At 31.4% G+C, this 11,528-nt stretch overlaps 1 pseudogene; it reads left to right on the top strand.

Annotated features, from left to right (window-relative positions):
* The first annotated feature begins 1,249 nt into the window (after window positions 1-1,249).
* On the top strand, window positions 1,250-5,589 carry LOC110706047 (annotated as a pseudogene).
* Window positions 5,590-11,528: the final 5,939 nt, after the last annotated feature.

Below are 11,528 nucleotides of genomic sequence, written 5' to 3'. Positions count from 1 at the left end.
AATTAATTTCATTGTCAAATTTGATATAATATAATATGCATTACTTTTCCACCATGAAACAAAGCTTTTCCTTAATTGTTTATATAAATATAATGATTTTAATATTGTAGGATATTTATTGATAGCTTTTTGGGTAGTTTTTTCTATTATTTTGTCTAATGTATGTGTCATTGATTAATATTTATTGTTAAACATTAATTAGGACATCATGTTGAACAATAATTAAATTGGTCAACATTTGTGAAATTAATAGGAGTAACAAAAGAAAGCTTATACTATCCTAAAAATAACCTTTAATTCATTTATACAACAATTTGAATAAATAACACCTTTAACAAAGCAACATACAATATTTTTAGTCACATTTTGCATCTAATACCATTTGTGCATGTATGTGTATAATAATAACTTTGTCCCTTTTTATTTGTCTCACTTTTCATTTTAACGCACATGAATGAATAAATATAACTTCAAATATGCATGAAAAAAATACTATTAAAAAATTGATATTTTGAAAAAAAAAAAAATCTAATTAAATATCTGATAAATATACTTTATTTTATCATATTTTAACAGAGATTTATCATAATTAAGCTTCTCTCTTAAAATAAAAGATTTCAATGGAACTAAGAAATAAAAGGAATGGAATTATGATAAGAAGAACATTGAAAGTACAAAATCTTATTGTTGAATATATATTAAACTTGTAGAACCGTTTTTTTTTTTTTTTTTTTTTTTTTTTTTTTTTTTTTTTTTATCAAGACTTGTGGAACTTTTATTAGATGATGTTAACATAACAATATATTTTTATTAAATAAATTTTCCCGCTAAAAATTTCCACATTACCTGATAAATCTTCCTAGTAATTATTATTTTTTTGATTAAATCTTCCTATCACATCCAATTTTGATTTACTTAATATGTCATAATTTTTTTTAATTTCCTAAAAAGGTAATCCTCTATAAATATTCAAAGTATTCAGATACACATATCAAGTAAAACATGTAGAATAAAACCTCCAAAAAATCTTACACAAAATCTTCAATTAAAAAATGAATACCTAACGTCAATATAAATACAAAAAAGGTAAAAATATCTAATTTTTCAAAATTTAGACATTTTACAAAGCTTGTGAAAGGCTAGAAAAAATGAGCACATGTTCGGTTGGTTTTGCTATAAAAGGAGAAAATGAGACCGAGCAAAAGTTGCCTATCTTATTGTTCTTTTATTGGTCAAAGTCAAATTTAAACCCCCCTTATAATTCCCAATTATATATTCACTTCCAAATATTTTTTTTATTAAATAAAATATTTCTACTAAACTAAAACTTTCTAAAATTAAAAAATACTCTAATTAAATCATTTTACTTTTAAACACCAAAAATCAAGACCTTTCTCTATCCTCACGTCTTCCCTCTTTCTTTCTTTTCCTCCTTTCTCTCTCTCTTATTACCTGTTTTTATAACAAACTTTTACTTATTTTAACAATCAACTTATATAATTAGAGCGGATTTTCATTGTTTTGGGTGATAATCAAGTTGGCAGATCAAACAAAAAAGGGTTTTTGTTTTATATCAATTCAATCTTTGTATGATTTTTAAGGTATGTTTCAAATAATCTTTCAATCCTGTGTCATTCTTCATGTATGTATTTTGATTGTTCTTTTTTATTTCTTTGTTGATTGATTGTTGTATTATTCTCTTGGATTTTCGAAATTGATTTTGATTGAATTATAATATGTGAGACTACATCACTTTAATCATGGTTATTATTATTTATTTTTTTTTGGTTACTATTTGATGTGAGTTATTAAATTATACTTCTTCCGCTATATTAATATTGTAACAAGGATGAAAAAACACATTTTATATGCTAATTATCTATAATTGTGTAAGAGTAAAAATCATAAAAAATTGATATTGTGAAAGTATTTTATGAGGCGAATCTAACAAGATCCCACATGACTGTATTTTGCTTAACGTATAAATCATATTATATGGTCAAACAAAAGTGATGAATAGTGCAAAAAGTCCATTGTTGCAATATTAATAGAACAAAGGAAGTAAGTAAAACAAGATAATTGACAATTACAAATGACATTGATGTTTTTTATTTTTATTCATTTTGTTTTATAACCATATTTATAATTTGTAGATTTTCTTTGAGGGATCTTACGTGCAGGTTCATTAACAAATTTAAACAATTCAAATTCCAATTTTAATTATCCTTATAATTAATTATAAATCCCATGATCTTATAGTACGATATTTTTTTAGATTGATCTTCTAGCTTTTATAAAAACACAGTTATGGCAAGATTATCTATTCATTTATTAATTTTATATTTTTATTTTTATTTGTAGTGTTAATTATTGAAATGTTGTTCTAGTAAAGGTTTTGTAGCATTGCAAAAGTACCGAAAATATTGCCTAAAATATATTTCGATAGTTTTGTAAGACTATTGAATATATTTTTCTGTAATCATACATGACTACGCAAACAAAACTTTGGTAGTCTTATAAAATTTCAATGGTCATACGAGACTTCTCTTAAATCTTCAACGGTCTTACAAATCTACCATTTTAATTACAATGGGTGACATTTGCTTTAATTTACAAGCTTTTGAGGAAGAGCACATTGTCGTGTCATTTTGGGCATTTTATCTTGTGCAGGAATATTCTGAAATATTGTAAATTATGTAAATTATGGAAGTCTATATTATTATGCAACAACCACCTTGAAAATAAGAAAGAATACATTAATTGAGTGTTATACGTACTCATCGTTATTCATTCAGCTAAGATATGAATGACATATTTAGAAATATCATATTGTTTTCTTGTTTAAGATCTAGCTAAATGTGTATGCCTAACTAAGACTTTTAATTTATAATTTATATTTAGAAATATCATATTAGGATATATGCTATTCAACCGTATGGCATACTATGGAACATAAGGTTTTGCTTGTGGTAACATTCCTTCATTTGGTAGCTTATCCATAATGCACATTGCATCCTCTTTCAATAGCTTATCTAAAATTTACATTCTATTTCAAAGACATGTCTACTAGATAAACATAAGTGGGATTGGGTTTTAATTAGCAAAACGTCTTTTTTCTATGAATCCTTGTAACTTTTATATGGCTCTTATTATGGCTTATAGTAGCCTGTTTTATTATCAAGAACATGCCATGATGAGTAACTGAATGGAGAGGATGGTTATATGTTTGAAAAGTTCTAATCTTGTCTTTGTACATCTATTAATTTATTTAATGTATTAATTTATATACGATATATGGTGTTTGAAGATCTCAATTTGCTTTTCAGTTCTCGACATTATGTTCGAGGTCTAAATATTGGAGAAACACAATTACTGAATCTAGGGTTTTATATTATCACTGGTTTTGATTCTATGTATAGATCAATAGCTGGATCATTTTGTTGAGATATGTAAGACATGGTCACCGCAGGACTTATGAGGATTGTTTACCCTTGTTGGAAGCCTTCTGGTGAAGGAGAGAGTTCTAGTAAAGACTCTAATGGTCGGTTCGACGGACTTTTATGGCATAAAGATTTTGGGAACCATGCAAATGGTGAATTTTCTATGGCCGTTGTTCAAGCAAATAGTTTATTAGAGGATCATAGTCAAATCTAGTCGGGTCCCATGGGATCACTTGATAATGGCCCTCAGCTCATAGGACATTTGTGGGTGTCTATGATGGTCATGGAGGTCCAGAAACAGCTAGATATGTCTGCAATAATCTCTTCAAGAACATTAAGAGTATGGCTTTTCACAAACATTAAAATGCTTTCCAATTTGTTGTATGAACATAAAACATTATTTTAGCTTAGCTTGATTTAGTACTTCCTTAATGTTTTGTCTTTTGGTTTGCTAATGCCTTGATTTACTGACTATTCTTGGTGCAGAGTTCACTTCCCATAGTCAAGGTATGTCTGCTGATGTTATCATGAAAGCATTTATGGCCACAGAAGAGGAGTTTCTCTCTTTAGTGAAAGAACTATGGCTTGAAAAGCCACAGATTGCTTCTGTAGGTGCTTGTTGTTTAGTGGGTGTAATATGTAATGGATATCTTTATACTGCAAATGCTGGTGATTCACGTGTTGTCCTAGGAAAGCAAGATAACTTGGATAAAACTGTGAAAGCTATCCAGTTATCTTCTGAGCATAACGCAAGTTATGAATCTGTGAGAGAAGAGTTGCGATTGAAGCATCCCGACGATCCACATATCGTTGTTTTAAAGCAAAAAGTTTGGCGTATAAAGGGTCTTATACTGGTAAAATTTCTTTTTCTTTTATTCCTAAATCATAAAATTTTTTTTTTTTTTTTTTTTTTTTTGTCCTTGTAGAAGATGTAAGCTGTATATTAACATCCATGTGTCAAGAGAATGTGCCTAAACAAGGAAGGAATTGAATATGAAATAAAGAGAAGACCAGTAGACACTAAAACCTTAATAATAACTAGCTAAATTTGAATTTCAAATTTTGTATACATGTACTTGTTCTATATTGATTCATATTCACAGTTTTGATTTGGGGAATCCAACAATCCTCTTCATTCTATCTATTTTTAGGAAATTCATCCCATCTATCTTTTCCTCTTTCTTTCCAAGAGCTTTCTCTTACTTCTTTTCTTTCTTATTTCAATTTCAATTGTAATATTCCCTCTTTATATTATTCTTAAACTCCATGCCAATCCCAAGTGTGAAGATGAATTTGGGATGTTAGAAATGTAAGGCATGGTCATGTGCGAATTTTGTTTGCTCTATAAGAATACATTTAAGAGCTAGTCACTAGCTAATTTGAATAAGATAATTAAGTAAAAAAAAAAACTCTTCATATCTAGGTAGTAGCAATTTGAAAGTTTCTTTGTGACCATGGCTCGCTTTATTTTGAATTTTGAAGTTGGAATTGAAGTTTTAGGGAAGCTAAGCAAGGCTAGTAATGAGATCATTTTCCCTGATATTGATCATACATACATTACCTAAATTTCTTGTTAATGGCATGACATAAATTTCTAGAAGTTCCTATAAACATAGTTATATAATAAATGAGATTGACTGAGGGGAGAAGTGTTTCCTAATAAGATCAATTTCTTATCTTTGCTTCAGATGGCTTATGGGAGCACCTTAGCAACCAAGAAGCTGTTGACATTGTGAAAACAAGTTCCCGACATGTACGTCATTTTTATTTTTCTAGCATGATCATTTTTCACGATAATATTGTAACCAAAATTTAAAAAGTTTATAGGAAGAACTCTAGCTCAATTTCATGATTATAATCATGAAGTAGGAAAAATTTTCATTTTTCCCTATCTTGCCTCTTACCCTGATAGGGGCTAAAAGTATATGTATAAAATATTCTTAGTTTTTTTAGTTTGTTTTTTACTCTTATTTAGTTCTTGAGAGTGAGAAATGATTGAGAATGAACATCTTTTTATTGAATTGTTAATACTTAATGAAGACTTTATTTATTTGTCTTATTTTCCCCTAACAAATAATGTACTTACAGAGCTTATTGGGTGTGATAGGGAATTGCAAAGAAGCTTGTGAAAGCTGCACTTTGTGAGGCTACAAAAAAAAAAGAGAAATGAGATATTCAGATCTTAAGAAGATTGACCGAGGAGTTCGAAGGCATTTCCATGATGACATTACAGTTGTAGTTTTGTTCCTTGACTCTCATTTGGCTAATCGAAATATCTTTAAAGGACCCTACCTTTCAATTAAAGGTGCTGGATATTTCTTCTTCAGGCATTGATTCTTGAGAAATCTGAAAAGAAGACTCTTTTTATACAACCGGTACTCGGTCAATTTTGTTTAATTGCCACTTAGGTGGTTTTAGGAGAGGGGTAAATAGAGGATTTTTTTAAAAATTTATTATAAATATTTGCAAATCGTACATATTGGATATGGTGCAATTTCCTTTCAAAGGCCCTTGGAAGAATTTCCTCAAACACACTCGATGAAAAATACTAGAAACTTCATTTGATAAACATTTTGTGAAATTCTATTGATTGAGACATGATGTATGTTATTAAAAGCCGTTACTAGAAAGAATTATGACTAAATGGTACATAAATCCTTTATTAACATTGTTTGTGGTAAGATGGATTGCTTTCTCTTTGTGCGATGAAACCCGAAAGGAGGGCCACGAACCTCGTAAGACTCAAATTCATCTACATTCACCCTCCTTAATTGCTCAAATTGGGACTTGCATTTTAGCTTCCTGAGACCGATGATCAAATGAGGAAAAAATGATAAAAGGCATATTTTTCTTGATTAGAACTTTCAGAAATTTAGGCTTGTTATTTATTTTACTTTACAAATAATTCCCTTTGCTTAGCCCTTTTGTGCCTAAATGTCCTTTTTTTGGGTTACCTACATTACAAACTCATGGCCTTTTACCCATGTTGTGCTAATGGAGTATTATTATTTGAGTTGTGTTGTAAGTTGTTGAATGAAAAGAAAAGAAGGGAAAGGATTGTTTACATGAAAAAAAAATGTAGAAAAATTATGAGCAAAAAATAAAATAAAAAATAAAAAGAAAAAGAAAAAAAATTAAAGAAAAAAATAAAAAGTTCTGAAAGTAGGAAAAAATGCAGTTGCGATCTCATATGAGAAGGTTGAATAAAAATATTGAGAAAGAAATAATATTTAAAAAAGAAAAGAAAAAAAAAAGAGAGAAAGAAAAAAGTTATCATTTAAGTTTGGAGTGTGGTTTGATATTTTAGTTGGAGTTGTATATGACATTTATATAAAATAAAAATGTCATAGTTTTGTTGTTTATATGCTCCTTTAGCACGACACTTTTACCACCACAATTCCAAATAATTTCCTACCCTTAACCTTAACCCCATTACGGCCGAATAAAGGCCTTTTTGATTTCCATTGCACTATTGGTCTCCGAACGGTGGAGGGTTAGATTTTGTGCAAGTCCTGACGAGGATCATCAAACCGAAGTGAGGCTCGAGCTAATATGGTTGAGCATCCCTAGGGTGGATTCAAACATAGGGGGAAGAAGCGGTAAGATTGATTGGTTAATTAAGGTGCAGAAATCATGGCTTGTATCATGATCCATTCTTGTTAATTTTGACATAAAAATAATTTGTGAAAGAAAATTGAGATTAAACTTGAGAAATAATTTATTTCGTTAATTGTTTTAGAATTTCACTTGATCGTAAGCCTTGATTTTGATCGAGGGCGATCAAAGACTAAGTGTGGGGGAATTTCAAAAGTGCATAATATACCATATTTTTATATTAGCCCTAAAATCGCTTTTTATTAGTTATTTTATGAAATTATCCACTTTAATAATTTTAGTTCTTAGTTTATGTTAGTATTTTATTTTATAGCTATTTTTATAATAATTGGTACTTAATATCAAGTTGTGTGTTTCTGATAGGAAAGCAAGAAGGAAAAGGAGTGGATTAGCAAATACAGTTAACTAAAAGAAAGCCCATTTGGTTTATTACCCCAAGACACCACCATTATAATCAAAATTACGCACATGAATATTTAGAATCTTTCAAGTCTCATCCACTCATTCTAAAGTCAATTGCCAAAATAAATTTTAAGAATTAAAATTAGAAATCCTCCCCAGTGGAGTCGCCAAAAAACTGTAGGGAATATTTGAAGCCCAACCTTGATCCCCACTGTGATCATGCATTTAAGCATAGTGGCGTCCAAAGGGAAGGAAGCTAAAGATAAAAGAGTCGCCAACAAGTTTTAGGAACTTGTAAACATTCACGGGTGTGAAGGTTACACCCCATTCACGATCACGGAGATCGCTAACTCCATAGTGGTCCGGATTTATGACTGGATATTTAGGGATGATAGTACGAATCCAACCTAAAAGAGATTGAACCTGCCCTAAATCGGCCTCTACTTAATTCTTATGATATTCATGTGCGCTTCCCAATCAACATACATACAACAAGTTAGCCCTAAACTTGTTTAACCTATGTTGGTTGATTATTAATGCACAAATAAATCTATTATTGGTGATCACTTGAATTAAAATCTATTAGCCTAAAACAAATTATTAATTATCTTATTAGGCCTTATTTCAAGTACAAATTCCCTTTAAACCTACAAGAAAGGGCGTGATCAAGCAATAAAAATAAATCATGAATATTCAAGCAACATATGAATTGACACAAAAATCATCATCATAATCAAAAGCATGATTGAAACATGATTAGCAAGATCTTAGGCATGATACTAAACAGATTAATAAGAAACCCTAGCATGTCACTAACAATAAAGATCAAAGCATTCACCTAAACATGATGCTAGAAAGCATGATATTAGAATTATTAATTAATGCCCTAAACATGATACTAGGAATCATATTCAACATCCTAACAAGATACTAGGGATCAAAAGAATAATTAAGTAATCGAATTACTTACTTTGATGCCTCGTATCTCTTTTCATCAAAACTATACACACGTTAGTAACTTCAAGAAAGATTAAATCAAATAAGAATTGAAATATAGATTAGGGACCAAACCCTCAGAACTATCAACCTTTCACGTCGAGGTCGAAGGCAACTTCGAGATTGGCTTGGAGTATTCGAGGCTCATGAAGGAGGTATGGAGTATGATGCCAAGAAGGTGTTGGGATGTGTTTAGGCTAGGCTAAGAAAGAAAGAGAGAGAAAATCTTTTAGCTTAGAGAGGGAATTAGATGATGATTGTTGGTGATCAAGCTTATAGATGATTGAAAACGGGGTGAAACGACCTCTATTTATAAGGAAAAAAGAGGGTCGAAGTTCAGAAAAAGAGTTAGAATCTGACTCGGAGTAAAACAAGTTCCATCGCAGCGCGAAGCTATATTGCGGCATGACAGGCTTATCGCAACGCGATGGTTTTATCGCGGCGTGACAGGCTTATCGCGACACGATGGTTTTTTGAAGATAAAATCCGTACATAATCCGACTTCCAATCAAATTGGGTCAATCGAATTTCTGTACGTATTCTAATTTTATTAGAATTAAAATCATTGAAAAACAAGTGTTTTATCACCGATGTAAAATTCTTAAGTCTTTATCTTTTCAAAAACAGGATAAATTAGAACCTTCTAGAAGATTCTAGAAGCTAATAATAAATCCTAAGGGATTTAGGATTGAAAACAACCTTCTAGAGGTTTCTAGAAATTTTTAATAAATCTTAATTGGTTTAGGAATGAGGTTAAGGTTAATGGACCCACCTCACGGTCATTGGGTCGTAGATAAGGCTCGGTTTGAGCTCAGTTTAGTATTTTTGCCATAACTTCTACGTTATAACTCAGATTTGGGCTTATAATATATCGTTGGAAATATCTTTTCAAGACCCATCCAACTACACAATAATTGGACCAGGATTATGCACCAAAGTAGACCAGCTTGGACGATTTTATAAAGAGGATACGAAATGAATGATTTTGGGTTTAAGGACAAGAAATGAATGATTTTGGGTTTACAAATTTAAGGAAAGGTTAGAAATGGCCAAGGCTAAAGGAAATTCACAAGACTCTTCAACTCTTCACCTAACTCGATAATCAAAGACGTGAAAGGTACTTATCACTGGGTTTGGTTTTTGGGGAGACACAATCAGGTGTCTACAAAAATATATTTAGTATATTATTTGATCTTGAATTGTGTGTGGGGCCATACTCGGGTGTGAAGCCGAGTTGCTTCCCGGTGGTTAATGAACATGATAACTACCTTGACTACAAGTCTTACGTAGCTCAACCTGGGTCAATTGTTGTCGTCGGGGGTGTGTAAGACCTTATAAGCATCTACCCATAATCAGCAGTTGGCCAATCTTAGAAACGGTCTTCTGCGAGTTGACTGGGGGTTCGTCCTAACAAACCTTAGGAGGTGGACAGTGAGTTCACTGGCGTTCCCTCCATGTCATTTCTACTGTTTTGAATGTTTTGAGTTTGAAATATTGAAAATATGAAATTATTACTTATTTTGAAGTTTATATAAATTATGATTGAAATTAAGTGTTTTAATATCGATTTCACGTTTTAAGTTGATTAGGAAATATTTCATAGTTTGTATGGTTTTAAATTAAATTCATTCAAGTTGTTTTCTTTATTGTGGTTTCTTTCTATTAATTTAAGTCTGAAATATTCTATTTCAGATTTGAGGAAGAACTGCTAGTTGCTCCCCATTGATTGTGGAACGTTGTTGCAATTTGCAGGTTCTATTTGATAATTTGAACATTGTGACGACGGGTTGGGAATTGAGAGTTTAGAACCCTACTTTTGGGCTTTTATGCCTTTGTTGTTAGTTGATTGTTTAAGTACTTTGAATTTGGTTTTAGTTTGATTTCAGTTTGGCTGATAAGGGTTGTTTTACCCTTGGCTTTTGAATGTAATTGATTTTTTGCCTAAGTTTAAGTTCGTTTGTTATTTCCTTTTTCACCGCTTATTTCGCACTTAGGTTAAACAACTAAATTTGGATGTTTGAATGACTTAAACTTAACCTTTAGACCTAATAAAAGCTTGACTTTGTCAATCGAAGTTAAGTAGCCTCCCGTTCAGGCGTATTTCCGCTAACGCTTCCAAAACTAAAAGAACGGGGCGTTACAAATGGTTTGAATTTGGCCACGAGTACCTTTCTTCTTGCACTCCTAGTCCACCTCTCCATCCTAGGCGGAAAGACGATTCTAACATAGGGGGTGGTGGTGCTAACCAAACTCCAGTGTTGCAGCTCTTAGGTTTTAATTAGTTAGTACTAACCTTTTGTATGTTTGGTGTGTAGTACTAACCTTTTGTATGTTAGGTGTGTAGTACTAACCTTTTGTATGTTATTTCTAGAACTAACCTTCTATACTCGATATTAAACCACTACCCTATTAAACTTTAATGCAATTAGTATTTAAATCAATTTATGCTTTATTATGTATATTCATATTATTGATGCTATGGAAGTAGGTTTAGCTTAGGATGATATATGGAATCAACGAATCATATGCTATGATAAGCTTAGGTTGCACGCAGAAACCTACTGTGGTTAGTTGCGACAGAAATGATCAGTCGCAGTCTGCGATAGCTTTGAATAGTCGCCAAATGTTGACTTTGCGACAGCTGTTTCTGCCGCAATCAGCGACAGTTTAGAACTGTCGCCATACACTAAACTTGCGACAATTTAAGTTTATCGTAAATTACGATGGTTATCAACCGTCGCATGTTGCGACGACTTTAAGTTGTCATCAGTTACAACGTGGCAACAGTTTTAGACTGCCGCAGTTTAGAATAGTTTTGCAACCTGTCGTGATTTAGTTTCAGCGACAGTTGTTAAAACTGTCACTGAAATTAGGGAAAATGTCATAAAAATTCTTTACGACAGACAAACTGTCGTAAAAATGAACTTCTGCGACGTTTGTGATAGCGACAAAAGGGTTACGACAATTGGTCGTGGTAACTAATTTTTGTGACAGTTTTTTATATTTTTTGCGACAAATTAAGCTGTCGCAAAATGCTTGTTTTCTTGTAGTGGTGATGAGGTCGAGAGGATGCTT

The sequence above is a fragment of the Chenopodium quinoa genome, unplaced genomic scaffold, assembly GCF_001683475.1.
Source record: "Chenopodium quinoa cultivar QQ74 unplaced genomic scaffold, ASM168347v1, whole genome shotgun sequence".
NCBI classification, from domain to species: domain Eukaryota; kingdom Viridiplantae; phylum Streptophyta; class Magnoliopsida; order Caryophyllales; family Amaranthaceae; genus Chenopodium; species Chenopodium quinoa.
Note: the sequence above shows the minus strand (reverse complement) of the source record. Positions and strands in the feature narration are given on the sequence as shown.